The sequence below is a fragment of the Mesoplodon bidens genome (assembly GCF_964165515.1).
Source record: "Mesoplodon bidens genome assembly, contig: HAP1_SCAFFOLD_381, whole genome shotgun sequence".
In the NCBI taxonomy this organism is placed as follows: Eukaryota; Metazoa; Chordata; class Mammalia; order Artiodactyla; family Ziphiidae; genus Mesoplodon; species Mesoplodon bidens.
In genome coordinates, this window is record NW_027671976.1 from 43,270 (window position 1) to 50,680 (window position 7,411).

Here is a 7,411-nt window from a genome sequence, read left to right on the forward strand (position 1 = left end):
ACATATCATATCATATCACTTATAGGTGTTACCTAAAAATGGATACCAGGGCAGATATTTCCACGGAGAAGGGCAATCACAGATTCATTAAACAAACTTATGGTTCACCAATGGAAAGGTGTGAGGATTGGTTTCATTATGATATAGGGGTTAATAGACATATACAAACACAGGTGACATATATAATCACCAAAGACCTACGGAATACCAAGAGAAGACTACTCAACATTCTGTCATAACGTACCTGGGAAAAGGATACCAGGAAGAAGAGACATCTGAATATGTGTAAAAGAACCACATCTTCGACACCTACAATAAGCCAAACATTGTAATCAAACTTGCTGTAATAAAAAATAAAAATTTAAATTAAAAATACGAACAAGAAGTAGGGAGACAAACTTGAGGGGCTTTCTCCTGGCACATTCCATTCTAAATTCCAATCTAGAACACGACTTCCATTGAGGCTCTGCTGCCCTAGTAACCAGATTTGGTAAGGGAGAACTGCTGCCACCTTGTGGCCGTTTCACACAACAGCAGCTTTAATCCCAGCGCTAATGGTCACTTGATATTCAAAATCATTGCAGGCCTGTAAATGACACCTGCCCTGGAAGCAAATCCTGGGGTCACATATCGACCAAAAAATTCAAAGGACGTCCATATTTCAAAACGACCGTTTCAAAAGGCATATTTTATGAACATTAGTGTTCTGCTTCTTTGTCTTTCTTTTTTGGTTAAAAAGACGGGAATGGAAAAAGGCATCCCACAGACTGGGCGAAAATCGTTGCAAACGAATCAATGGACAGAGGTTTAATCTCCAATATATATAAACATCTCATGCAGCTTAATATTAAAAAAACAAACAACCCAATACAAAAATGGGCAGAAGTTCTGAAGAGACGTTTCTTCAAAGAAGACACAGAGATGGCCAAGACGCACATGAAAAGCTGCTCAAGGGCACTAATTATTAGAGAAATGCAAATCAAAACTACAATGAGGTATCACCTCACACCTGTTAGAATCGGCATCATCAGAAAATCTACAAACAACAAATTCTGGGGAGGGTGTGGACAAAAGGAGCCCTCTTCCACTATTGGTGGGAATGTAAATTGATACAGTCACTATGGAGAACACTATGGAGTTTCCTTAAAAAAACTAGAAATAGAATTACCATCTGATCCAGCAATCCCACTTCTGGGCATATACCCAGAGAAAACCATAAATCAAAAAGGCACATTCACCACAATGTTCATTGCAGCACTATTTACAATAGCCAGGTAATGGAACCAACCTAAATGCCCACAGACAGATGAATGGATAAAATTGGGGTACATATATAAAATGGAATATTACTCGGCCATAAAAAGGAATGAAACTGGGTCATTTGTAGAGACATCGATGGATCTAGAGACTGTCATACAGAATGAAGTAAGTCAGAAAGAGGAAAACAAATATTGTATATTAATGCATATATGTGGAACCTAAAAAATGGTACAGATGAACTGGTTTGCAGGGAAGAAATAGAGACACACAGGTAGAGAACAAACGTATGGACACCAAGTGTGGGAAGCCATGGGGTGGTGGTGGTGGGATGAGTTGGGAGATTGAGATTGACCTGTATACATGTATATGCATAAAATACATAACTAATAATAACCTGCTGTATAAAAAAGTAAATAAAATTAAATTTCAAAATTATAAAAAATAAAATTTATAAATAAAAGAGAAAAAAGTTCGTCCCTTCACACAGATGTATTTATAGGAATGAATTATTTCCATGCTTATATCTATAAATACATAAAAGAGGAATAAAAGCTAACTTGAACCATAAAAGAAGAAAAACCTGAACCCACCAGTTATACAGAGGAAAACGCTATCAGGGCACTTGCTCCAGCGGTAAACAATTCTGAAATTGGTCAGAGGTGGGGAATCATCTCCCATACAGCCAGCAACCCACCCCCCACACAAGGAGCGTCCTCATTGCAAAGCTGGGGGACCGTGCCGAGGCATCTCTGAATAAAGGTGAGCTGAGCCCCAGGCCAGCTGCTGCTGAACTGTTCCCACCCTTCCCAGGTAAAACACCTGAATATGTACAAGGGCTTGAAAGACTAGAGGAAGGGCCGTGGAGCCACACCAGCGACAGCACGCAGGCCAACTTGGTGCCTGCAGGCCAGCCAGGGTGGTCCTGGCCCCGGGCCCTCTTCCGGAAGCTTTCCATTGTCCTGCCTGAGATACCCCACCTGTCCCGGCCCCCACTGCTTTTTTCCTTCCTCACCTCTGTCCGGAGAGAAATTCCAGCGGAAGGTATGGGTGACACATCCTCTTCTTTACAGGAGGCAGCCTGGCAACTCCTGCAAAAAGGTCAGCAGAACCCCACTCACACCGGGCCACCAACAAAGCTGTGGCCCCTCACTCCCACCCACCAGCACAGCCCCGAGACTGCTGACGGGGCAGAGAATATGGAGTCAGGCACAGGTTCAGGGGCTATTGCTGCCTGGAGCGCTGTTTATATTGACCTCAACCAGGCACACCTGGGGAGGGCCGGCCGGCAGGTTAAGGCTGCCCACGTCAGCTAATCCACAACCCTCAGGGAATCACATTGTTGAAAATGGACCTCGCTAAGTCAGAATAGAAGGCAAGGAAAAAAAGGACACAATGCCATTTGCAGCACCGTAGATGAGTCTAGAGGTAATCACGTGACATGTAGTAAGTCAGAAAGTGAAAGACACATATCATATCATATCACTTATAGGTGTTACCTAAAAATGGATACCAGGGCAGATATTTCCACGGAGAAGGGCAATCACAGATTCATTAAACAAACTTATGGTTCACCAATGGAAAGGTGTGAGGATCGGTTTCATTACGATATCGGGGTTAACAGACTTATACAAACACAGGTGACATATATAATCACCAAACACCTACGGAATACCAAAAGACTACTCAACATTCTGTCATAACGTACATGGGAAAAGGATCCCAGGAAAAACCGACATCTGTATATGTGTAAAAGAACCACATCTTCCACACCTCCAACAAGCCAAACATTGTAATCAAACTTGCTGTCATAAAAAATAAAAATTAAATTAAAAACACAAACAAGAAGTAGGGAGACAAACTTGAGGGGCTTTCTCCTGGCACATTCCATTCTAAATTCCAATCTAGAACAGGACTTCCATTGAGGCTCTGTTGCCCTAGTAACCAGAATTGGTAAGGGAGAACTGCTGCCACCTTGTGGCCGTTTCACACAACAGCAGCTTTAATCCCAGCGCTAATGGTCAGTTGATATTCAAAATCATTGCAGACCTGTAAATGACACCTGCCCTGAAAACAAATCCTGGGGTCACATATCAACCAAAAAATTCAAAGGACGTCCATATTTCAAAGCGACCGCTTCAAAAGGCATATTTTATGCACATTAGTTTTCTGCTTCTTTTTCTTTCTTTCTTTTTTGGTTAAAAAAACGGGAATGGAAAAAGGCATCCCTCAGATGGGGCGAAAATCGTTGCAAACGAATCAATGGACAGAGGTTTAATCTCCAATATATATAAACAGCTCATGCAGCTTAATATTAAAAAAACAAACAACCCAATACAAAAATGGGCAGAAGATCTAAAGAGACGTTTCTTTAAAGAAGACACAGAGATGGCCAAGACGCACATGAAAAGCTGCTCAACAGCACTAATTATTAGAGAAATGCAAATCAAAACTACAATGACGTATCACCTCACACCTGTTAGAATCGGCATCATCAGAAAATCTACAAACAACAAATTCTGGGGAGGGTGTGGACAAAAGGAGCCCTCTTCCACTATTGGTGGGAATGTAAATTGATACAGTCACTATGGAGAACACTATGGAGTTTCCTTAAAAAAACTAGAAATAGAATTACCATCTGATCCAGCAATCCCACTTCTGGGCATATACCCAGAGAAAACCATAAATCAAAAAGGCACATTCACCACAATGTTCATTGCAGCACTATTTACAATAGCCAGGTAATGGAACCAACCTAAATGCCCACAGACAGATGAATGGATAAAATTGGGGTACATATATAAAATGGAATATTACTCGGCCATAAAAAGGAATGAAACTGGGTCATTTGTAGAGACATCGATGGACCTAGAGACTGTCATACAGAATGAAGTAAGTCAGAAAGAGGAAAACAAATATTGTATATTAATGCATATATGTGGAACCTAAAAAATGGTACAGATGAACTGGTTTGCAGGGAAGAAATAGAGACACACAGGTAGAGAACAAACGTATGGACACCAAGTGTGGGAAGCCATGGGGTGGTGGTGGTGGGATGAGTTGGGAGATTGAGATTGACCTGTATACATGTATATGCATAAAATACATAACTAATAATAACCTGCTGTATAAAAAAGTAAATAAAATTAAATTTCAAAATTATAAAAAAATAAAATTTAAAAATAAAAGAGAAAAAAGTTCTTCCCTTCACACAGATGTATTTATAGGAATGAATTTTTTCCATGCTTATATCTATAAATATATAAAAGAGGAATAAAAGCTAACTTGAACCATAAAAGAAGAAAAACCTGAACCCAGCAGTTATACAGAGGAAAACGCTATCAGGGCACTTGCTCCAGCGGTAAACAATTCTGAAATTGGTCAGAGGGGGGGAATCATCTCCCATACAGCCAGCAACCCACCCCCCACACAAGGAGCGTCCTCATTGCAAAGCTGGGGGTCCGTGCCGAGGCATCTCTGAATAAAGGTGAGCTGAGCCCCAGGCCAGCTGCTGCTGAACTGTTCCCACCCTTCCCAGGTAAAACACCTGAATATGTACAAGGGCTTGAAAGACTAGAGGAAGGGCCGTGGAGCCACACCAGCGACAGCACGCAGGCCAACTTGGTGCCTGCAGGCCAGCCAGGGTGGTCCTGGCCCCGGGCCCTCTTCCGGAAGCTTTCCATTGTCCTGCCTGAGATACCCCACCTGTCCCGGCCCCCACTGCTTTTTTCCTTCCTCACCTCTGTCCGGAGAGAAATTCCAGCGGAAGGTATGGGTGACACATCCTCTTCTTTACAGGTGGCAGCCTGGCAACTCCTGCAAAAAGGTCAGCAGAACCCCACTCACACCGGGCCACCAACAAAGTTGTGGCCCCTCACTCCCACCCACCAGCACAGCCCCGAGACTGCTGACGGGGCAGAGAATATGGAGTCAGGCACAGGTTCAGGGGCTATTGCTGCCTGGAGCGCTGTTTATATTGACCTCAACCAGGCACACCTGGGGAGGGCCGGCCGGCAGGTTAAGGCTGCCCACGTCAGCTAATCCACAACCCTCAGGGAATCACATTGTTGAAAATGGACCTCGCTAAGTCAGAATAGAAGGCAAGGAAAAAAAGGACACAATGCCATTTGCAGCACCGTAGATGAGTCTAGAGGTAATCACGTGACATGTAGTAAGTCAGAAAGTGAAAGACACATATTATATCATATCACTTATAGGTGTTACCTAAAAATGGATACCAGGGCAGATATTTCCACGGAGAAGGGCAATCACAGATTCATTAAACAAACTTATGGTTCACCACTGGAAAGGTGTGAGGATCGGTTTCATTACGATATCGGGGTTAACAGACTTATACAAACACAGGTGACATATATAATCACCAAACACCTACGGAATACCAAAAGACTACTCAACATTCTGTCATAACGTACATGGGAAAAGGATCCCAGGAAAAACCGACATCTGTATATGTGTAAAAGAACCACATCTTCCACACCTCCAACAAGCCAAACATTGTAATCAAACTTGCTGTCATAAAAAATAAAAATTAAATTAAAAACACAAACAAGAAGTAGGGAGACAAACTTGAGGGGCTTTCTCCTGGCACATTCCATTCTAAATTCCAATCTAGAACAGGACTTCCATTGAGGCTCTGTTGCCCTAGTAACCAGAATTGGTAAGGGAGAACTGCTGCCACCTTGTGGCCGTTTCACACAACAGCAGCTTTAATCCCAGCGCTAATGGTCAGTTGATATTCAAAATCATTGCAGACCTGTAAATGACACCTGCCCTGAAAACAAATCCTGGGGTCACATATCAACCAAAAAATTCAAAGGACGTCCATATTTCAAAGCGACCGCTTCAAAAGGCATATTTTATGCACATTAGTTTTCTGCTTCTTTTTCTTTCTTTCTTTTTTGGTTAAAAAAACGGGAATGGAAAAAGGCATCCCTCAGAAGGGGCGAAAATCATTGCAAACGAATCAATGGACAGAGGTTTAATCTCCAATATATATAGACAGCTCATGCAGCTTAATATTAAAAAAACAAACAACCCAATACAAAAATGGGCAGAAGATCTAAAGAGACGTTTTTTTAAAGAAGACACAGAGATGGCCAAGACGCACATGAAAAGCTGCTCAACAGCACTAATTATTAGAGAAATGCAAATCAAAACTACAATGACGTATCACCTCACACCTGTTAGAATCGGCATCATCAGAAAATCTACAAACAACAAATTCTGGGGAGGGTGTGGACAAAAGGAGCCCTCTTCCACTATTGGTGGGAATGTAAATTGATACAGTCACTATGGAGAACACTATGGAGTTTCCTTAAAAAAACTAGAAATAGAATTACCATCTGATCCAGCAATCCCACTTCTGGGCATATACCCAGAGAAAACCATAAATCAAAAAGGCACATTCACCACAATGTTCATTGCAGCACTATTTACAATAGCCAGGTAATGGAAGCAACCTAAATGCCCACAGACAGATGAATGGATAAAATTGGGGTACATATATAAAATGGAATATTACTCGGCCATAAAATGGAATGAAACTGGGTCATTTGTAGAGACATCGATGGATCTAGAGACTGTCATACAGAATGAAGTAAGTCAGAAAGAGGAAAACAAATATTGTATATTAATGCATATATGTGGAACCTAAAAAATGGTACAGATGAACTGGTTTGCAGGGAAGAAATAGAGACACACAGGTAGAGAACAAACGTATGGACACCAAGTGTGGGAAGCCATGGGGTGGTGGTGGTGGGATGAGTTGGGAGATTGAGATTGACCTGTATACATGTATATGCATAAAATACATAACTAATAATAACCTGCTGTATAAAAAAGTAAATAAAATTAAATTTCAAAATTATAAAAAAATAAAATTTAAAAATAAAAGAGAAAAAAGTTCTTCCCTTCACACAGATGTATTTATAGGAATGAATTATTTCCATGCTTATATCTATAAATATATAAAAGAGGAATAAAAGCTAACTTGAACCATAAAAGAAGAAAAACCTGAACCCAGCAGTTATACAGAGGAAAACGCTATCAGGGCACTTGCTCCAGCGGTAAACAATTCTGAAATTGGTCAGAGGTGGGGAATCATCTCCCATACAGCCAGCAACCCACCCCCCAA